Raw genomic sequence first — 23,742 nt, 5'->3', positions numbered from 1 at the left:
AGGCGGGTAACTCTCAAGCTACTGCATGAACCTGTCTAACCATAAATACAATTTGACAAACTATTTCCAGGCAGTCAGCAATGTAAGTAGGGAGGCGACCGCGACCCTTGCCTCTCGTCTTATTGAGCCTCACGCATCCTTTCAACATAAACGGCAGAGCCAGGTGAAACAATATTATTTTGCTTAGATTTCAGACAATAAAAACTGATCATCAACCTAGGGACTGATTTGCTGACTTGCCTCTTCTGTTTGGTAGGAGAGTCCTGGCCATTGCGAAAAGGATGGGGCGGGACAGGACGAAGAACGGGAGCCAGTGCCTGGTTTACACAATGCTGGGCAGAGCGGCTGGAGCCATGGAGGTAGGAGACCGACCGGGAGACTAGCACTTGCTCCCCATTCTCGGGCCATCAAGTTGAACGGGGTAAGGGACATAACCAAGGGAAAGAGACCCAGATACACAGTAGTAACAGAATTTCATCGTTGCTTGACATTTTAGAATACCTGCAGATGATCCCTGCAACATAGGACATTCAAGAATACTGCCTTTCCATTACTCTTTCTATAGATGATGAGTGATAATGGTCTATTAGCTGTGTCCAAAGAAGCCGAGCTATTTGCACATATTAGAATAGAACTTTCTTTTGTTGTTATTTTTGTATCTGTGTGTGACCTGTTTTATCAGCTTTGGGTATAAATTAAGTCACCTCTTTTTCTTATAAACTGATTAAATTCCCACCTGCCCTTATGTGCAGGGCCTGAGCTGGCCCATGTTCCAGGCAGAGGCATGGAGAAGGGCATACCTGGCCAGTTCTCCACACTGGTCATCACTGTGGCTGGACACTGGTTCAGCCTGGTCAGAGCTGCTGTCCACCCTGTAGAGGTTCTTGTGCTGGTCCAGGCACTGCCCACTGTGCTGTCCCCCTCAGTACCCCACGTTCACCCCACCACCAGCTCACCCTCCATCCACTGCTCCCAGGATGGTTCACCTTCATCCCCAGCCTTAGGGCAGCTGGCCAGGCAGCCGCCCTTTGTGTGCCAGGTCCCAGCTCCGTCCCCTGCCCTGCAGAGCTGGTCCCTCTGCTGGCAGTGAAGCTAAGCTGAAGCCCCAGTTAGAGAAGCCTGGGGCCCTCATCCCATCCCTGCCTCTTTACCTGACGTGGTCCACAGCCTCTCCCCAGGGCCCTGAACACCTAGCAAAGGGACTGTGTTTCAAGTTAAGTGAAAAGTCACATTTTTCCTCAGGCATTTTAAGAGGTTTTGTTCAAATCATTCCTTATTTACCAAGGGTTCCAGGGATTTCTGCCTCTGCCACACAAAGTCATGGTGGAAGTAATTAAATAAATAAAATTTAAAAGCTGATTAGACATTTCTTAAACACTAATGTCTCATTGTATGGATGTGAAAAATAAGCTTGGCTGAGAATCTTACTGGCTTCCCCAGCCCTCTGCCATCCAGCCCTCCCCAGAGTCATCGTGGGGTCATCCTGTCCTGCTCCCGGAAGTAGCCTTCCCTGGGCTCCTGTGAACTCTCACCTGTGTGCCGGGAGGAGCTTGTCCTGGTCCACATGGCTGATTCCTATTTGTGCTGTGCTACCCCCAAGCTAGTCCTAAGAGCATCCCTGCCACAACCCCCACTCAGAGCCTTCAGTGAGGACCACTCCCCTAGCAGCTCAGTGATGCCTCCTTCCATGCCCTCTGCAGTATGACCTGAAGCAAGATATTTTGATAGGGCCATTTTGTAGTAGCCAGTGGGCATAAAATATTTTAATGTGGCTTTAGAGGGGAAAGCTCTAAATCTTGCAATTTTTTAATTTAGTGGAGGTCACGTCTAAGTCGGGCTGTGAGGTGGGGCACAGGGTAGGCTGGGGAAGGCTCAGTGTTGAATGGAAGTCAGATAGGAGGTGAGATGCTGAGATGGGGATGGGGCAGAGAATGGAGCCACAAATGGGGCTACAAATGTCCACATGTCCCCATTGTCAAACTGCCCACACCTCTCAGAGAGCAGTCTCCGATTTCAAGTAACAGGACACTGGGAAAGCATTATGCTTGGGCTCCTTTATCCACAGCCACCGAAATGCCCTCCATCCTTCTAACACCTGCTCAAATGCTGAATCCCAGAAAAACCTTGCACTCACTCCCTCAACTGGATTTTATATTTTCTGACCCTAAATTCCAGTCAGTTGAAAATGTATTTAATCTATAAGATTCTAAGTTACTGGAGAGCAAAGGATGTTGCTATTTATCTCTTTTATTTAGCCCTCTCAGTGTGCCAGCAAATGACTTGCCCAGAGTAGGTATTCAAGAAGCACAGCTGGATGGGTCACGAGTTGCTGTGCATGAAGGCTTCTGTGACGTGGCAGGCCTGATGAGAGCAGCAAGGCATTGCTCCCTGGGGCAGCTGGGCTGCTGTAAGGGAGCACCCCAGCCAGGGCAGGGCTTGAACCACACTCTTGTGTTTCTTACAGCTCTGGAGACCAGTAGTCCAAGATCAAGGCATTAGCAGCTTTGGGGTCTGGTAAGGGCTGCTTCCTGGCTCCTCACCATGCCCTCCCGTGGCAGAGAGGGAGCCAGGGAGCTCCAGGTCTCTTTTACAAGAGCACTGATTCCACCGCGAGGGCTCCACCCTCATGACCTCAGCACCTCCCCAAAGCACCACAGCCTGAACCACCACATGGGGGGTTAGGAGTCAGTGTATGAATTCTGGGGGGACATGTCCATGGAACCCACCACACACACCAAGTCAGTCACACAGACAGCATGGCTAGAATCGAAAGGCAGACCAAACACGTGTTGGCAAGGAGGCAGGGAAGCTGGGACCCTCACGCACTGCAGGTGGGAATGTAAGGCCATGCAGCCATTTGGAAAACAGGCTGGCAGTTCCTCAAATGGTGCAGCATGGAGTTGTGGTGCCCTCCAGCAAGCCCACTCCAGGGTATTCAGCCATAAGTCCCACGAAAGCTTGTGCACAAATACTCTTAATATACCATTCACAATAGCCGAAAAGCATAAACAACCCACATGTCCATCGACCGATGAATGGGAAACAAAATTTGGTTTGTACAGACAATGGACTATTGTTTGGCAACAAAAGGGGATGAAGTACCCATACATGCACAACATGCATGAACCTCATAAACATGATGATAAGTGATAAGAAGTCACATATAAAGGCCACATAGAATATGATTCCATTTTTATAAAAAGGGCAGAATAGGCAACTCTGTAGAGATTGAAAAAAGATTATTTTGTGGCCAGAGGCTATGAGAGGAGAACAGGGGTGGGAGGTATAGCAAATGATTGTTAGTAAGTAGGATGTTTCTTTTTAGGGTGATGACAATATTTTAAATTCTGATCATGGTGATAGTTGCCTGGCTCTGTGAATATACTAAAAAAAACTCTGAATTGTGCAATTCAAGAGGTTGAATTTTATGGTATGGAATTACATCTCAATAAAGTTATTGCAAATGCAAATAGAGAAGGGAAGAAAAGAAAAAAATGACACCTATTTATGGCTTCAGCAACTGGGTAGGTCTGTTTCTTGAGACAGCAAGGTCTGTTTCCTGGAGCTGAGAGCAAGTGCACTGCTGTGACCATGAATGGGAAGCCTCGGGACACCCAATGAGACACGCCAAGCACACTCGGACATGAGAGCCTGTATTTTCAGGGAGAGCCCAGACCTGGAGAAGCAGAGCTGGGTCATGGGCACACACATGGTGTTTAAACCCACAGAGCTGTATGAAGCTTGGGCAAGAGCAGGTAAAAAAAGAGGGGTCTGGATCATAGCCTCTGGCCCCACAGCATTTCATCATGCATCTCAGCTAGGAAGTAAAAGTGGGGGAAGGGCCATAGAGACCTGCAGAAGAAGCAGTTTGGAAAAGGACACAGAGCTGAATGCTGTCAAGAGGTCAAATTAGATAAGAACAGAATGTGCTTATGGAGCTGCGGCCTGAGATCCTCAGGGCTCTGGCAAGAGCGGTCCTTGTGAGAAGAGTGGGTGGCCGGCTGAAAGCGCTGGAACAGAGAACACAGGGTGTGCAGCTGATGACCCTAAACCACCCCTACAAGCAGCTTTGCTAGACAGCAAAGAGGAAAATGGACCGGGAGATGGGGTGGGGGTGGGATAGTGATACAGGATCAAGGAAGGGAACTTTTCCTTCTTCATTAAGATGTGACACCCTAAAACATGTTTGTATGTGCACATCTATGATTTAACAGAAAGGCAGATGCTGATAACACAGGTGGGACGATGTGTTACTTTTCTATTGTTGCCTGTACTAGTTTGCTGGGGCTAATACAAGAGCTTGTGGCTTCAACAGCATAAATGTATTGTTTCATCATCCTGGAGGCTAGAAGTCCAAGATCAAGGTGTCAGCAGGGCTGGTTCTCCTGAGACTTCTCTCCTTGGCTAGCAGACAGCTGTCTTCCCCATGTCCTCATATGGTCAGCCTTCTGTATGTGTCCGTGTCCTGATCTCCATTTATGAAGACTGGAATAGGGCCCACTCTAATGACCTCACTTTACCTTAACTACCACCTTAAAAGCCCTATGTCCAAATATTCCATTCTGCATTTATTGGCTGTTAGGTCTGCAACACATGGACTTGCAAGGGGTTGTAGGCAACACAGTTCAGCCCTTAACACTGTCATGACAAACTTAGCGGCTTGAGACAATAGAAATTTGTTATCTAGTGGTTCTGTGGGTCAGAATTCCAAGTGGGCTCCATTGGTTCTCTGCTTAGGGGCTCATAAAGCCAATATCAACGTGTCGGTTGGGCTGGCCTATCTGAAGTTTCTGAGGGGAATTAGCTTTCAATTCATTCAGGTTGTTGGCAGAATTCAGTTTCTGTGGTTGCAGGACTGAGGAGCCCATTTCCTTGCAGGCTGTCAGCTGGGCCAGCTCTGGTCTTAGGTGCTGCCTGGGTCCTGTTCATGCTTCCAGGTGCCTCCCTCCAGCATTGCAGGGCCAAGCCCTCTGCACACTCCAAGCCTCCCCAACTTTCTCTTCTGCAGCCTCTCTCCTGTCTCCAGTCAGAGAAAGTTCTCTGCTTCTAAGGGTTTACATGAGTAGATCAAACCCACCTGGACCATCTGAGATACTCTTCCTATTTAAGATAATTGATTAGTAACCATAGTTACATCCTCAAAGTTCCTTTTGCCTTGTAACAAATCATAGTCACAGGTTCCAGGGATTAGGATATAACCATCTTTGGAGGCTGCTCTACTACAGCAGGAGGAGTATGTGTGTGAGTCTGTATGTACATGTGTGCATGTTGTTTGTACATCCTTTAAGAATGATATCATAACAACCACAGCTTTTTAAGTATCAGCTCCTAATACTTCCCTATTATCATCAGTTCCAATTTTTATTCATTCTTTGTATTCAACATGAAAATTTCAAAATGGCATAAGTCGGCTCAACACACACACACACACACACACACACACACACACACACGTATTAGCTAAAAGCTCCATTTACCTGGGACTTAATGACTATTATTGGATCCTATAATAGTGGGAAATGGTTGTTCCTATTTCCTCAGATTACCTATTCCAATGGTTCTAATGTGATGAAAACACTGGACATTGTCCCCAGAAAAACATGGAAACAACACAAAATTTCCTACACAATTCCCAAGCTTTATGAGCCCAGGTTGACCACCTCCGTTAGAGTAAAGTCTTCCCACTCTGTAGACAAGGTGAGTCTTGGGGTATTAACATGTCGAGGCCATTTGCTAATTCACAGCAGGCTCAAGGGCAGAGCCCCATCTCCCCACATTTGATGTGGGCTTTGCCTGCCAGCTGGATCACGCTCTTGGAAGGGGTGTCCACACAAGGTGGGTGCATAGGGGAGGGGCCCAGGGAAGTCCTGTGGGATAAGTGGAGGAGGGGCAACAGAGACAAAGGTGAAGAAAAGTGCACCCAACCGCACAAGGATACATACCAGGGGAAGTGACAGATGGTGGTGTGTCCATAAGGTTCTCTGGGGAAATGGAATCAGTAGGGTGTGTGTATGTACAGAGATATTTGTTTTAAAAAATTGACTTGTGTGAATGTGGGTGCTGGCATGTATGAAATTGACAGGGCAGGTCAGCAGGCTGGTGAGAGGCAAGAGCCCGTACTGCACCTCAAGTCCGAAGGTGGTATGGAGGCAGAATTCCCTCTTCCCCAGGGATCTTCCCTCTGAAAATCTTCAGGTGATCAGACGAGGCCCACCCACATATGGACGGTGAACTGCACTACCCAAAGTCTACTAATTTAATGTTACTCTTACCTAACAAACAAACAAACACACCAAAACAACATTCACAGCAACAGCAATGTCCAGGGTGGGTGTTTGATGGAACACTGTAATAGCCTGGCCAAGCTGACACAAAAGTACCCATCACACCAAGTGAAGATGGGAATACTTGATTTCTGCAGTAGGTCTGGCTGGTTGACGTAGGTGGAAATGTCAGTTTGCTGAGGCCGTAAGCTGGGATAAATCCCAACCCCACAGTCAGTGTGCCACATGCTCTCTGCTCCTGGGGCTCCCCTCCGGCCTCAAGATGTCTCTGCTTTTCTGGCTCATATTGATCTTCTTGGGATGTGCTCTTATGCTCATTTCCTTGCCAGCATTATTTATGAATAGACCTTAGACTTAGGACATCTTGACATCTGATCTGCAATAAACACCCTCCAGAGCTGTGGCAAATTGAGGAGAATAGAAGTGTAGGCCGCATGTCCTCCGAGTAAGCACTGGCACTCCAGCAGCTCCTGGGACCCTGCACTCCCCTCAGTTCCACCCTGATGGGGTGTCAGCTCTTGTCACCCTTCCAGGCTTCTGGAAGTCTCCAGCCTGCTTCCTAAGAGATCACTGTCAAAGCTTATCCCTTTTAGCCCCCACGTGCAGCTAAACTCGAGACTGTCATTTCTCTTGACTGCCCTTGGGTTGAGACTGATGAGAGAGGATTACAGTGCAGAAAAGAAAACCTGAAGCCAGTGTCAGCAATTCCTGCTCCTGGCATGGCTGTCACTCAGCCTTATCACCCACCACTCTCTCCTTAGTCCCAACATGGCCACTATGTGGGTGCAGCCCCCTCCTTCTTCTTCAGGACCCTCAAGCTCCATCCCCACCTTTGACCCCATCTATAACCACAGAAAAGGGAGAAACAGATGGCTTCTTGTCATCATCAACTTCACCTGGACAGAAATGCACTCTGCCTCAGGAAAGTAGATTTCTACGACTGGTACCAAATATCGATTGTCTTATTTTGGAGCAACTATGCCACCAAAAAGCTCACAAAATGGTTTTGCCTCCAAGAAGCAAGGAAGAACCTACCCTCAAGACTGAATGTAGATCTCCAGAACCCAGTCCCCTTCTACAAGTAGCCCATTGGTCCCTGGCCCCATGAGATGGTAAGGCCTGCAGCCTGTGCTCCGTAAGCATGGGAGGGAGGGGAAGGGCCCAGGACCCGGGTGGCAGGAAGCTCGTATCCCATGGAGGCGGCTCAGGGGCTGGGCCGCAGGAATGAGTCACACCGCGAAGCCAGACCCAGGTGGGTGACAGGACAATGGCTGCTCTGACTCACCGCCCACCCTCTGTGGGCACACGGCACCTCACGCCCTGCTGGGTGGGAGGATGAAAATGGACCATGACTAATGGAGGGGCTGCCACCAGTAATGGTACTGAGTTTTCCAGAGAAAAGTGATGTTTTGAGTCTAATTTGTTTGGTTTTTTTTAGCTCAAAATACTGGTGGATCTGTAAATTGAATTTGAAAACCTTACATATTATTTCCAAATTGCTGAGAACACGTTTGAATCATGGAAAAAGGAACCAAGGTGCTAAGGGTCTCTTTTACCTTTATTGTAAAGAGTGCCCTGTGGGTAATTAAAAGATTTTCCCTTTTTAATTGATCAAAGGAATAGAATTGGATTAATCTGTCATGGAACACAGTTGTTAACTATTAAAATTGATTGTAAGAAGGAAAAGATGAGCTGGAATTTTATCTCTCATGTGCTTTCAGTGAGGACCCGTGAGCGAATGTGATTACAATTCAGCGATTTGGTAAAACTAAGTGTGTAGGACACAGTTTTCCAGGATAAATGATTAATGCATGCATTCAAGTGTGTTCATTGCTTGGCATCTTTTCATCATAGACGTCAAGTGAAAAAACAGTGGTCTTGAATTTGATCCTTCTAGTTCAACTGTGTGTTCTGAAGGCAGGAACCCATCTGTTGTTCCCCGGATATGATAAATGCTCCAAAAGATTTATTACATAAATGTACGAATCATGGCTGGTGTTAAACTAACATACAGGATGATATATACTTTTGTTTTTGCTATTTTATGAAGGGAATATCAAACTTGGTTTTTTGAAAGACAGAAGGGTCTCCAGTCCGGCCCACCATGTAAGTCTAGCTCTACTGGCACCAGTGCTCCAGGAACCGCTACCTCAGCCAGGGGATGCCTCCCACTCCCGAGCCACCCACCTCATCTCTGTTCCATCCTGTGGGCCTCCCCTGTTTCCCCAGCCTCAAACACAACCATCCCAATCTTAATTTCTGAAGCTTACTCATTTTCTGATTCAAGTTCCCATTTTCTTTCCCCTTAGATTTGCATAGATCTTTTCCTTTCGTTGTTTGGCCCATAATTCATGTACCCCTCTACTAAACTCTTAGATGTGTCATCGTGCTGAGCATTTCATGTCCATGACCCTGTCAGGTGAAGCGAGGCACGTGGGCAGCTCCCAGGGAGGTGGTGGATGTGGAACAAGGTCCATAGCTCTAGAGAGAGGGAGGCAGAATGCCTTCTTTGACGCCCCTTACACGAGGGCCTTGAAGGGTCAGTGGGATGCTAACAAGTGAGAGAACAGCATGAGGAAAGGGAGGGGAGGCACGTCGATCCAGGAACAGAGAGGAGCAGGTGAGAGGCCGCAGGTGGAGAGACTGTCCCGGAGACCACTGGGCTTCACATGATGCCCTGAGTTTGGACTTAATAACACATACACGTTTCCTGTTTGATGGAGGAATGTAAGCTTTGGCCTCTTATAAGTCAGAATTCAAAGATCCTTCAAGAAAGGAACTACTTCCAATACTTCTGAAACAGTACAGTAATGAAGAAAGAAAGTCCTAAGTGCTTAGGGTTGTTGACTACTGGGGGACACGGTAGATAAATTAGCTCACCTTCTGTGAGCCTCAAGGTCCTGTGCAGCGAGACCAAAGTATTAACACGCACTTCACAGGGCAATGTGTGGGTGCAACAGGGGGACCTGCGCAAGAGCCAGCGGGATGCCTTCTGGTCTCTGCCCAGCCCCCGAATGGCCAATGCCACCGGGCTGCCCCCGCCACCCCAACACTGAATCATATGGAGAAAGAATGCAAGGTTTAGCCTAGATAAGCCAGCAGGGAGGCCAGATGTCATTTCTGAGGTTTTTTAACTGAGTGAACTTTTCATGCAGGAAAACAGGGTAAAAATTTCCCAAGGGGTTTCTACAAGATTTCCAGCACTTCCTAAATTAGCCCTGACCAGTAAAACCACCAGAGAAGACTTCCTGACAGGGCCTGGCACTTCCATTTCCAGTCCCAACCGAAAGCAGGAAGCCTTGAGACAAGTGATAATTCAACTCTAAAGTTGGCTTCCAAAATTATCCACTTTCAGGTCCCTTGGCATTTGCACCAAAAGTCAGGAGTTATTCTGGTTTTATCTGTTCCAGATTATCAATTTGTTTTGGCCCAAACCAATCACAGACTCACTTATACATGATGGAAATAGTTTTATGTCCTGCTTATGTCCCAAGCCTATGTTGAGCATAGCTCCCTGGCATGAGCAGCTTCATGCAATTAGCAGGACCCCAATAAGCCTGAGCTTATACTTTGTCACCTGGAAAGAAAATGTGCACTTTGGACTCAGACCCACTAGAATACAATCCCGGCTCTGCCAGTCATTAGCTGCATAACCTTAAGAAAACATTTGAACTTGCTGTCTTAGGTTCCTATTCTGTAAGACAAAGAAGCCCCACAATCATTAGAATGTCTACTATTTTGAAAAAAGAAAGAACGTAAGTGTTGGAGAGGATGTGGAGAAATTGGAACTTTTTCATTGCTGGTAGGAATGTAAAATGGTGCAGCTGCTGTGGAGAAGGGAATGGCAATTCCTCAAAAAATTTAACATAGAATTGCCATGTGATCAAGGAATGCCAATTCTGTATATATTCTCCAAGGAACTGGAAGAAGAGTCTCAAAGATATATTTATTCACCCATGTTCCCAGCAAGCAACATTACAATCCCATCTCTACAGTTTGTGACAAGTGCGTGAAACGGGAAGAGAGCAGCCAGCAGGGTATGAGCACAAACTCCAGCTCTGCCACTTAATGGCCTCGCCTCATCTGTGAGGTTCAGTTTCCTTACGTGGGAAATGGGAAAATAACCTGCAGGGTCCTTGTGTGGGTTGGACAAGATGACGTGGCTAGAGCCCCCGGCAGGGAAGAAGTGATGTTTTAGTGATTTATTGCTGCATAATAAGTCACCCCCAAATGGTGGCTTTGCACAACAACAGGGATTGGCTGAGCGGCAGCTGGGTCGTGGTCTCTCTGCTCCTAGGCTCCCGCTCAGCCATATGGCTTCATTCAGCTGCGAGGTCCTTGGAGTTGGCAGGTCACAAGTTTGCCCATTGGTGCTGCCTCGACTCTTCTGTATGTGACCACACATCCTCTATAAGACAAGACAAGTGTTTTTACTCAGTGGTCTCAGGGCAGAGCTTCAGGAGACCAAAAGCACAAATCACTGGAGATCCCCTAAGGCTAGGCTTCTGGAGCTTGTTCAATCCACAGCTCCATCCATTTTATTATCAATTATTATCAATGCAAGTCACAGGCTGCACAGGCTGTCCAGACTCCAGGTGTGAGAAATAGACACCACTTGTTGATAGAAGAGCCACAGAGTCACATTGCAAGTGAACACATATGCCACCATGGAAGGACTCTACCCACATTTTTGCAATCTACCACAAGCGAATACACAGTAAGTGTACAGTTCTTTCCCTTGAGGTTACCAGAGCAGCCATGAGAATACAGCCTGGAGCCTGCATGACCTATTTACATCCCCGCTTTGAACAGTAAGCTGTGTGACCTTGGGACAGTCACTTAGCCCTCTGAGGTTTATGATATGGGCGATTTTTACCATGCTACCTCCTTCAGTTCTTGGACTCACACCTCCAGCTCTGTCTGTTCTCACACACAGCCTTCAAAGATGAAGCTAGAAGAGGAGGTCAGTGACATCCACAAACGATTCCTGAATCTCTGACGCAGGTCCCTGCAAGCTTCCTGTGAGAAACACACATGCAGAATTAGGCCTCAGCAGAGAGCCCTGAGGGCACAGTTGGCCTGGAAACTGCACAGAATCATTCACTCCAGGGGAGCAGGTGCCCCAATGCCTGCTCATGCTGTACCCTTCCTACTCTCACCAGACGAAGAGGCCCATTCTTAACCCTGGACTTGAACAATCCAGACACATGCCATCTACCCTGGGGACAAAGAAGGGTGGAGGAAAACTCATAAGGGACAGGGAACATCCCTCTATGGGAGGCCACCACCCAGGGCAGGGGCAGAGGACCTTTCCATTCACTCATTCAACAAACGCTTATTGAGCATGTCTTGTATCTGAGGCCCTGTCCTAATTACAGACAAGCTTGTCCATGAGGGGCCTCTGTCCTGCTTGCACATTTTCCCCTTGAGCACTGAACAGCCTGGCTCACAGTACAAGCAGCTGTCTGACAGGCTCCCCCAGGGGAGAAACCACCCAGAGCTCTCGGTGCCATCTCCTCCAGGGAACATGTAGACACCAGGCTGAGCACTCCCTGCTCCAGCTTCTTCCAGATCCCCAAAGGGGCTCCTCTGCCTTCTGCCTTGGAAACTTTGAGCCTCATTCCTCTTGCTGGGGGCGTCCTCCTCCCTTCTCTCCGCTGAGTTGGCTGCCACTATCCTCAGTCTGTGTACCAAGGTCCCTTCCTCGAGGAAGCCTGGCTGCCCCCCAGACAGGCAAAGAGCCTCTGTTACATGCTCGCATGTGAGATGTTCTTTTCCTGGGTAGCATACTCAGAGTAATGATACAGTCACTTAAGTGGTATTTTGATACATGTCCATCTCCCTTATGAGGCTCTTTAAGAACAGGAATGAAGTTTCATGCCAACATCCTATTCCAGCACCTGGTATGGTCCTTGGCAGTAGGCTTTCAATGATTATCTGATGAGTAAGTGAACGAATGAATGGATGGATGGATGAGTGAATCCCTGGGTTTTCTGTGGAGATACCCTCCCCAAGCCTGCATATGGTGAAATACGGCCACAGGATAGTCCTGCTCCCAGAGTGAGGCCCCTTCCCAGGGAGACTCAGCCCAGCTTCCATTCCCTTCCTCCTTCTCCCCTTCAACCTGGTGTCCTACACCTTTGACGCTGTTCACGTAAACCCTCTGCTGGCTGCCTCAGATTTCTCCAAAAATTCAGGTCCAAGCCTTGCTACAAATTGGAGACATAGGAAATGGTACAGGCTTTGCAGCAATTCTGTGCTGGAATTATCAGACATCTTCGGAAGCTGTGTGGTCGAGATGCACCAAGGGGGAGAGTCAGGGGCAGGCAGCTGCATCAGAGGCAGGAAAGTGTTCTGGAAATGATGCATCTTTGCCCAGAAGATTCACAGACAGGCTAGGACTTCCTGTCAGCTGCTCTTCTAGACAGTCTGACCAGGCTGCTGACTGGGCCCTGGCTTTGAGGGGAACTTGATTCCTTCATTTAAGGGGCTAGATCATTGCTGAAAAGATCAGATAAGAAAGCACAGTCATTATTTTCTGGAATGATGGTCAGGATGAGTAGCTCCCAGGAAGGAGCAATCAGTAGTCAGTGCTTCACTGCTTCGTGAACTGTTAGAGTCACATGAAAAGGTAAACCACTTAGAGTTGCTGACTGGGCTTGCTTTTTAAACATACTTTTTTTTTTTTTATTTCTTCTTTTTGACCTAAATGAAATCAAACACTGTTGAAGTCGTGGCACTGAACAGAGGACAGACTGCGTTGCCCCTTCCTAACCCAAGCCGCTCCAACCCTGAGCCGAGGCTCCGGAGCTGCGGGGCTGATGTGTTCCTCAGGTCCTCCTCTGGGCATTTCTAGGCCCAGAAACCAGAGCGGACTGCTGGCCTGGTGCCCACAAAACCAGGCTGCTCCTTCCCGGGGCAGGATGGGTGCATGGAGACAAGATTACAGGGAGGAAGCTCTCTCCCTCCTACCCTGGAGGATTCGCCTTCCCCTAAGACTGGGGAGGGCACCAAGCTACAGGGCAGGAGCCCAGCCTGTGATGTGGGTAAGCGGCCAGCAGGGGGCAGTGGTGACTGGTCCTTGCCCCACCAATCAGAGACCACGGACAGAGCTGCAAGGCCCAGATGAGAAACTGAGGCACCAACTCACAGTGACCGCCTGTCTCCCAGTCCGCTAGGCCGACAAGTCCGTGCTTCCCTTCTCTGGGGCCAGCAGTTCCAGCTTCCCTTTCGCCTGACAGCTGGCTTCGTTCCCAGCCACCTGGGACCCAAGGCCCCTTCTGCCGGTGCCGGGCCCCGGGCGCTGCCCTCTGCCCTGTTCTCACGCTGCCAGCGTGCCTCTCTGGCCCAGCACCCCAGCTTGGCCAATACGAGGCCACCCAGTGCTGGGGAGCGACTCTGCCATGGGGGGAGGCAGCCAGGGAGGGGCAGGTGCAGTTCAAAGAGGGGGTGACATTTGAGTTGTGTTTGAAGTCGCATGTGACTAACACTTGCCTGCCGGGAGGAAGGTGAGGTTATTCCAGGAGGGGCCAGCCTACGGCGGATACCGTCAGGGGTGTGCAGCTCCAGTGTGTGGGGAGGGTGGGGAAGTTAAAAATAAATGTGGGGAGCTTGCGAAGGGCGCGGCCTTCGGAGCAAAGACGGCAGCACCCGTCTGCAGGGTTGTGGGGCGGGGCGGGAGGAGGAGGCCAGGGCATCATCCTGGGTGGGGAGAGGAACAAGACCCTGGCCAGTGCTGCAGGGGCTCAGGGGTGCCTGCAGAAGGGCTGGGGCAGCAGGGTTCCATCCCCCACCCAGAGCTTCAGCCAGGGCCCCCTGAGCCCCACAGCACCCTTGGTGCTGTGTCCCTGTGTCCCTCTCACAGCACTGTCCTCAGTTAACTGGTGTCCCTGGATTATGCTGAGGGTTCTGGGTGGTATTATTCTCGGCATCATCTCATCTACCTCAGTGCCCAGCATACAGCAGGCACTCAATAAACAGTCTGGCATGAATGAATGAGAGACATGGAGAGGCAGAGTCGGGGGGCACTTTCCGGGCCTGTGGGTGGCAGGGGAAGCCACAGGGCCCTCCTGGGCAGCCACTGAATGAAAAGAAGGTGGCAGGAAGGATGGTGGGAGCTCAGGGCCAGGTCACAGTCCTCCTGTATGCCTTAGGCTGACGAGCCCACACAGGTTTGCTGAGCCCAGAAGGGTCAGCGGTCTGACCAGACAAGAGTGAGGCCTGGCAGACCCAGAGCTCAGCGGAAGCCCTCCTTGGACAAAGTAGCTCAGTTTCCACATGACCTCCATCTCTCAACCACGACTGGGCAGCACCCTGGGGCCTGCATTGCTCTGAGCCCTGGGGCATAAGGGGACCTAGACCAGTGTCCCATGGGGACCGAGGTTCTGGTCAGAGGACACTGGCCAGGCTCAAGGTAGGGATGGAATGAAGCAGGTCTCTCTGGCTCTGGCCAGGTTATGGAGGGTGGGCCACTCCGTGGCCGCTTCCTGGAGGAAGTGCCTTTTGAGTAAGACTTAAGGGAGAGGATCCCCCATTCCAGGCAACAGGAACAGCCCTGGAGGAGGCCAAGGAAGGGTGGCTCGGTGTGCAGGGGCCCCAGGGCTGGGAGAAGGCTGAGGGCCTGGCTTCGCAGGGGAATGAGGAGCCAGTGTGCGGGGTGGTGTGGTCAGCAGCCACGGAATGCTGTGTGCAAAACAGACTTCAGGGCAGGAAGCAGGCCACAGTGTGTCCAGGGAGACAGGACAGCGTCTGTAGATGGTGAGGACCAGGGCACAGATGTGGGAAGTCGGCTGATGGAAGGAGAGGCCAGAAGAACCTACTGTGGGCGCCATGTGCTGGCGGCAGGAGAGGGGCGGGGAAAGGGGAACTGAGACGACCTGCCACAGAAGGACCAGCCGCAGGAGAGGGAGCCTGCCGCCGGGCAGGGGGCCATGAGGTCACTGGAGACCTTTGGGCTGTGGGAGGACTGAGGGGGAAGTCTGGAGCCCCATGGGGGCACCCACCGCACCTGGCACAGGGCTCTGCAGCTCCACTGGGCCCTTGGTGTTCCCTGCACCTCCTCGGCCAGGTTCCTCTTTCCAGGCTGTCAGCAGCCCTCCTCCCCTGCAGGCTCCGTTCTGTCCTCCCTGGGTCCATGCGTGGGGAAGGGTGTCGGCGTGTCCTGAGTCCTTCCTGAGAACAGCAGGTGGAATGAGGCCACCGCCGAGATAACAGGCCCACTTTCTTTGGTCAGAAATGTCTCCTTTCTCTCTTCAAGGAGAGAGGCACTACACAAGAGACAGGGGCTGCTCCTCCTATACAGAGCCCAGACTTTAATCCCGGCCCGTGCCCATGGCTGAGTGTCCTCGTCCATAGGCGACTGTCATAACTTGATTATTTTATGTATCTGTGAAGACACGGTCCCTTTAAAGTACTAGTGTCTATTTTTCAGGAACAAAATACTTTCAAACATTTTCACAGAATCTTGTGCTTTAAGATAGAAATTTAAGGTGATTTCCTGCCAGAGGGAGAAAGCAAATACATAAAGCCAGACCTTTGTTTTGGGTACACCGATTTTTTTTTTAAAAAACATAAAATAGATTTATAGATTGCTCCATTTTTAGATATCCCTCATTTGATTATTGTAAAGTAATATTGTAATTATATAATAAAAATAACAACATTATTATAGAATAATAGTAAATAAAAGTTGTGTTTCACAAAGAGGAAATGAGTGTGTGTCCAAGAGTAGACAGCTTACAATTGGCAGATATCAGCTGGAGCAGGGGTGTTACCAAGCTATGGTGCAGAGGCCCGCGTGGCAGCCCAAGGTGGGTGGGAACCCTCAAGGGAATGTGTGCATTCCCAGCACCTGCTGGAAGGAGCAGCTGCTTTTCCCTAAAGGACAAAGATTTGAAACTTTCTTCCGAGAAGGTTTATGGCTGTGACTTGGGGATTTTCAGGGAGGCCACAGGACAGGGCAGAGCAGTCTGGAGCAGAGGGTGCAAAACCTCATCTCGGCACCAGCATCCTGCACTTGGCCGTGGTCTGCAGCTCAGTGGGACTCCCAGTGACCCACAGTGGCTCCTGTCACTCTTTCCCCTCACTGCTCGGTGCCTGTTGGGAGCCTGCTGGCCAGACCCTCTGTGGTTCCTGGAGGCCCAGCTCAGATGTTTCCGCACATCCTACTCCACACTGACCGCCCAGCCATGGGGAAGGGTGGGAGTGGAGGGGACATGGGACACAGCCAACGCAACCCCATCCGTGTCCAGCTGGGAAATGAGGCCTGGGAAGTGAGGTGAACTGCTGCCTAGATGCATTCATGCCATCCTCTTATGAACAAGAGATGTTACCCAAGATACTTACATCAGCCACACTTTGTACTGAAGTGACAAATAAGTAAAGGGACCCTCAAGCACTTGAGGAGGTCGTCCTCGAGGCCTTGTCCCTTGAAGGTTTTCCCAGACACCACCCCGCGTGACAGATGCTGCGGTGGAAAGTGCGTGGACGGTGTGTACTGGGAGGGCTCTTGCATTTGTCATGTGTTCCTTTTTTCACCTCCAAGGCACCTTTGAAATAAATACTTCGGGTCACCAATCATCCATGTGTGGAACCCAGCACTCAGAGCAGTGTGGTTACTTGCCCAAAGTCACACAGAACATGGAAGAAATGGTGCTGGGGTCTATGTACCTCCAGAGCATGTATTCCTAACTGTCATCCATTCTGGTGGTCAAAACGGAATGTTACCTGAACATCCACTCCAAATGGCTCCCGACCACTCTGTCACTGAGCTGACAGGAGGTGAAAGCATGGTGATGTTTCACTAATTCTCCCACTAGCGAATGATTTCCTGGCCTGAGAGTTGGGTCAAATTGGAATGTGTGCAAACTGACCAGGGAACTACGCAAATCTGTCCTTATCTGTGCACCGTCTGCTGTGCAATAACTGTGCCCCCAGCACAGGCCAGCGAGAATGCTCGACAGCTTGACCAAGCAGTCCTTGTGCAACAGCCTGCTGCATCCAGAAATCGCTTACCCAAGACTGTTTCAGCCTTGCTGAAAGTTTGTGAATGCTGGGAGGGAGTGTGGCCAGCATGGGGTGGTGTGGTCGCAGCTCATTGGGGTGGGAGAGACCGTCCAGCCAAAGAGTTCTGACTCTCCTTCTGCAGCTCACTTGGCACGGCTGGGACAAGGCATTTCACCAGGGCCTCCGTTTCCCCCTTTAAAATGTTATAATAAATACCTGAGTATCTTTCATCATAAGCTGGTATCAAATGAGCTGAAGTTACTCAACAAAGGCAAAGTGATAGAACTTGATTGGTAATCATATCAGTGTCTGTGTCTCTCTTGGTCACAACTGTAAGTGCAGGGCATCCTGGTCCTGGACTCGGCTTTGTGTGCCTGTTGTCCCTAGGTACTTAACAGTGCATCTTGACTCTAAATTTGGTTTTTATGCCATTTATACCTTTTCTCCCCATTAGGCCACTTGTTATCTCATACTTTGTGCCATTAGAAAGAGGCATGCATTGTAATAAATATCAAGTTATGACTTATGTTTTGCATTTCTGTCTGCTGTGTCCCTTTTGTAAAACAGGCATGACATCCTCCACATCGTAGGGCGTAGCAGAGATTCAGTCACGTGGGTTAGAGAGCGTATATCATAAAGGAGTGGACACATATCATGAGTTGTGTTCAAGCACAGGAGGTACTTCTAAAGTTTATCTCTCTGATAATTTTTAGCTACCCTTTGTAATTTTTGGTACTGAAATAATTAGTATTTCTTAATACCCAAAATCTCTATGTCACAGTATTAAATCTCTATTTCACAATATTAAAACATGACTGGTATTAACCTTTAAAATAGAAATTACAAACGTAAGTAATGGTGTCTGATTGAAGATAACTACAATTAGTAAAATGAATAATTATTATTATATGGTTCTATGTGTGACAATAAGCGGTGCCTCTGAAAGGCCATCAGGCAGGTAGGATGCAAAGGAAACGAGCTCTCGGCAGTGAAGGAGACTATGACTGGCTCATTCCACCACCCCGCATGCCCCCATCCATCAGTCAGCCTTGTGCATCCCAGCTAATACAGTCAACAGGGGTAACAGCTGGCCCGAGGATGCCATTTGTTCATTCTTTCTTTCATTCATATAAGAAACATCAGTGAGGACCTACCATGTGGCAAATACTGTGTTTGGTACTGAAGACTTTTTAAATGACTAAGCCAGAGGTCTTTTACTAAAAGCATGGTGACATGCAGAGGTTGGGTCTACATTTTTCCACAAAAGTAACTTTAATGCAAGTGAGAGCCACTAGGATGGAGGGCAGCGAATGCCATGGGCATCCGAAGCAGGGCATTTGTGCTGAATTCCTCCTTCCAGTGGCCTAGCTGACAGGGGTCCTTTGCTTCAGGACAGACAGCTGGATGCATCCACAGTTAAGGAGAGACATGAAGTCAGTGTGGTTTGCTCCAGAGTCCCCATCCACAGAGGCAGTGAGGTGTGACCCAGGAGCCACCTGCACCTTAGCACAAAAGGTGCCCAGGAGGACTCATTGCAATGCACATCTGGACTTGAGCAACTGTGAGCTGCCACCACTGTCTGTGTGCTGAGGAAGGCTGAGGCCAAGGCCAGCGGGCAGTGTGCTGTCACTCAGGTGGATGCCGGGGCTCCAGTGGCTGAAGCAGCACCTGCACCCACCTCCCTGTGTCTCTTTCCTTTCCCCTCCCTGCCAGACCTGCTGCCTGCTGTCCTGGCCATGGTCCTGTGTTGGCAGCAATACTCTTGAGGCCACGTTTCAAGTGAGTTCGCAGAGCATGTTCACTTTCCCACCCTGGCTCAGACACATTAGGGACGCAGCCAGCAATCCACAACCATCCCCGTGCACAGTCCTGTTCTGGACCGGCTCCCAGAGCCTGGCAGGAGGAGAGACCGAGAGCCTGAGCGTGCAACTGGCCTAATGAGGAGCACATGGAGGGCCTTAGGCTTTTTAATTTACAACCAGTGCTTTTGTGAGATGTGCTGGGGATGACGAGGCCAAGGAAAGATGGCTCTGTCCTTTAGAGGTTATAATATAGTGGGGCACACAGATGCATAGAGAGATGGTGCCAACACAAGGAAGGGCTGTGTTCATGGAGCCTGAGAAGGGGTGTTTGGCCTGGGCCTGAGAAGCCCGTAAGATGAGGCCTGAGTGGGGACGTTGGTGGAGCTCAGCTCAAAGGTGGCCCTGGCAGGCAGGAGCCCTAGGACCCACGCAGAGCGCCAACCCAGCACAGGCCAGACAAGGTGCTGGTGAATAGGGCAAAGGTAGGCACCTCCACAGATGTGCCTCCTGCTATGTTCCTGCTGTCAATCCAGAGACTCCCAAAGCACAGAGCCGGTGCTGTCACAGTGGAAATAAGAGCAAGAGGTCTCTGCCTGTGGTCGCTGGATAGGCCACCAGGGCCCCACTGGGCAGGGACTGTGGGCCAGACTAGAGGCAGCAGCAGACATAGGTCAGGGTAGGTGAGGGGCACCAGGCAGGGGGACACTCAGGGAATCTGCCTGGATCATGCAGAGGAACGGGGATCTGGGCTGGGTACCCGCTCTCCTTCCCTCCCTCCCTGCCTGCCTGCCTCCCTCTGGTTCCAGACCAGGGCTTATCTCTAAATCAAGCATGCATGAGGCCAGGATACATATCTTCTGGGGCCTCCAGAGAGTTGGAAACCACATCCGTACCTTGTCTTCTACCCGAGAGGAACTGCCGGCGCTGGGGAACACTGGGCTACACCAGCTGCCTCCGCTTCCTCCCCACAGCCTCTGCCGAACGCAGTGGGATCTGCTTTCCTCCTTCCTGGCTGGGAGCACAGACCCGGCTGCTATTCTTGGCTTTTCCACGTGTGCATGCACCATCCCTCTCATTCACCACTCACCTGCCTTCAGGGTCTGCACAAGGTCGGCACTCCCGCACACGCACAGCCGGCAATTGTACTGTCCTCTCGAGTACATGGTGTGTGGTGATCAGAGCAGGCTGTTGTTCCCAAAACAGGCCCTGGCATGGGCCCCAGTGCCGGAGGGAAACCTGGCCTCCTCTGGCCTCCCTGTCTGCCCTGGGCTCCGGGGGCACCGCCGTGTCCTGTCACCATCCCACTCCCTTCCACTGCCCCTCATCTCGCCTCTGTGGATCCCTCACAGCAGCTGCATTCCATTTGCCAGAATTGAGCCCACAAAGGGCTTTAGCAGGTGAAGGTCAGGAGCATGGCCTCAGGCCCCAGGGACAGGGGGCGAGCCCAGTAGACAGTGGCCAGGATGTGGCCTCCGTTTTCCCAACCATAAAACAGGGAGCAGTACTATATTTGGCAAATGAAATTATGAAATTTTCACCTTGCTTGGCTCCTAGCTGCCACAACACCACCCAACATTAGTGACTTTAGTTGACTCTGTGCCCTGCCTTGCTGGGCTAGGGAGGCAAAGGCAATCGGGAGTGGTGGAAGTGAGAAGGGCCAGAAAGCAAGGTGAACAGGTGTCCAGCTGCTGGACTTGAGTTGAAGAGTTATTTTTGTAAAGAGCGTGCTGTCCAGTGGCTGAGATGCTTGGCACAGAGGTTTTCCAAGGACCCTCCAGGCCTCGGCACTGCACGTCCCTGCAAGGAAGCTGCCCCAGGGGTCTGAAGATCAGGCATCGCAGGGTTCTCAGGGGGCTCCCTAAGCTTGTCTTAGCACAAATGGGAGTTTGGAGGTAAAGCAGTGCCCCCTGAGAATTTGCTCCCCAGGACTGCTCCCTCATGGCCTGGGCGTCAGCAACTACTTCCAGACCCGCTGTTCCCTGGAGCGCTGAAGGACAGAGCATCCCAGAGCAGCAGTGGGTGCTTCACGGTTTCCCATGGGTGGATCACATGGCTGCCGCCAGAAAGTTCTCTGGGGAAGATTCATCTTTGCTGCAAAGGGAAGGTGGATCCAGGAGAATCTGCCAGAGCCGTGCTGGGCTCCAGGGAGGTGGTGCCATCTCGGCTCCTCTGAAGGGCCTCTCCTGTCATCTTGCCTGGCTGCCTGTCCTTCCCTGGACATCAAGGTGTCACAGAATTTTCCTTATCTTTCCCTGTGTTCCCCACCTTTCCCATTGATCCCTCTGATGTAATCTGTAAAGGTCACAGCACAGTGACCTTTGCATTGAACAGCAATTCACCCTATGTCAGTTATAAGACCTCCTCAGCCCATCTGCACCTTTCCAGGGCTCGAACCCTATTTCTTGCCAGTTCTGCCAGGACTCAGACCTCCTTGGGGCCTTAGTAACAACAGGTAGAATGAAGATGTAGACTTTCAAGTGAGGAGGTGGGCAGCACACTGCAGCCTTGGTTTCTGACTACATAGGAGAGACAGGCAGATGCCCAGTTCCCAGTTCACACAGGCTGCTATGCCCTAGACTTCAGGGACCATGAACTTCAAAGCCCATGTTTCAGATGGAGTTTGAGGTTCTTCTGAGACAAAGGTATAACATGCAAAGGAAGAGGCTCCTTCCTCCTTCCCCGGATACCCACACACCCCACCCTGGAGGGCCCCGAGCTGCTGCTGGGTAAGCGTGTGCCCAGGACCCCTCCCAACGGGCAAGCAGACAGGGCAGTGCTAAGCAGGATGCAGCCGCATCTCCACCTCCCTCCTCCAGTGCCCCGGGCTCCTCATGTGAGTGCGGAAGACAGAAGCAGGGTCCTTAAGCACCTGGACCCAGTAAGGCTGCTCTCAGTAAAGCCGTGCAGGAGCTGACTGCAGAAGGACCTGGTCCCAAACACAGCAGCTGCCATCAGCATGGCTGCAGAGCTCCGTTAGAATTCTCTCTGCTCAGCTTCCTCAATCCTCAGGCACAACTTCCCATTGTCCCATTTTCCAGAAGATGTTGCTGGCAACCCCTCTTGCAACCACAGAGGAGAATCAGGGCCCCACACTTCAAAACTGGGCATCAATTTGGAGTTAAGATGAAGAGAGTAGGGGTGACTGGATTTAAGGGCTATTTTGCCATAGCAGTGAGGAGCATCGACACTGGACTACGGAGATAAGGGAGTCATAGATGAGCAGGGGTGTGTGTGAGTGTGTGTGTGTGTGTGTGTGTGTGTGTGTGTGTGTGTGTTTAAGAGAGAGACAGACAGACTGAAACAGCTTCCTGGAGGTTCAAAGAGCAGGGACCCCGCACCTGTCATGAGCTTTCCTGTTTGGTGTTCCTTCCTAGCAGTGGCCTGGTTTTGGCCAGTAGCCTGTCCCAGCTAACATCCACAGCAGCCCAGCTCCCCATCTTTCCCCAGAACACTGTTCATGCCACCAATTGAGACATCAAGGGGAGAGTGTGCAGACCCATCAGCCAGAAACCCTGGGTCCTCAGGCTAGCTCAGCCAATGATGCTCTGAGTGGCCAACCACTTCCTGGTTACTCCCCCTTCTCTGCATGAAGGCTGGACATGGATGGCACCTCACGCCTGATTCAGCCCTTAGGCCCCAGAGCATTGCTCTAAAGTGCTCAGGCTTGAGCTCTCACCCCTTGGCTTTGTTGCCAACACGGACTTCACTCCACCCATTTTTTTATCATGCTTTGGGGACCCTTTGACTTTGGTGTGTGTGCATTGGGCCAGATCGTAGCTGTTTCCAAGCACAGGCCATGTGCCTGGCCCCACAGGCCATACCCTGAATAATCCCAGCAGTCTCTGGCCCCCTACACCACTCTGTGAATGGTGGCCTCAGAGTTGGGTGTCTTGGTGGCCTGATTCCTATCTCCTCATTTGCACCTCACTTTACAATGGCCATGAGAACAGAGGAAGCACCAGGTGTAGGTACAATGTCAGAGTCTGTGTGTCACTACCACCGGCCTAGGGGCAGGTCCCAACTTGGTTCTCAACCTGCATGAATGGACTTTCCCTCACTGAGTTCCATGTTCTGAAGCTGCAAAATGAAGAGGTGGTCTCTGTGGCGATGGCTTGCATGAATTCTGTAACAATGATTACTTAGAACATAGACTTTTATGAATATAGCAGTATGTTCTAAGGAGCCTTATGGTAAAGTTTGCCTCTCTGATATGGAAATCATTCATTGTGTCTAATTTCTTACCAGAAAACTTACCATCAGTCAGCAGTCTGGGACATCCTGGGAACAAGGAAGGGATTGTGGTTAAAATGTTCTGAGGCATTTTAGGGAGCTAAGCTTCAGCTCATACATGGGAAAAACATTTCCACAGTGGCCTCTCCATACCTGTTGGGCTGTGTGAGCCACCTGCTTGAAGCTTGAGTCTATTAAGACTCGAATGCAATGACTTCCCTGCGACTTCCATGGGCCATTAGAACTCACGGCATTTCAGAAGCGCAGAAACTCACAGGTCAGCTTGAATTGCTTAAGGTGCTTTTGATCCTGAGGACACTGTGGGGATATTTTACTAGCACTTTATTGGTATTAGTCCCCAGTAACAATAACAACAGTTGGGCAAATCTCTTTGTTCATTTCACCGATTGATATTAGAGACA

Source organism: Manis pentadactyla, chromosome 7, assembly GCF_030020395.1.
Source record: "Manis pentadactyla isolate mManPen7 chromosome 7, mManPen7.hap1, whole genome shotgun sequence".
NCBI classification, from domain to species: Eukaryota; Metazoa; Chordata; class Mammalia; order Pholidota; family Manidae; genus Manis; species Manis pentadactyla.
This window is presented reverse-complemented; position numbering follows the sequence as displayed.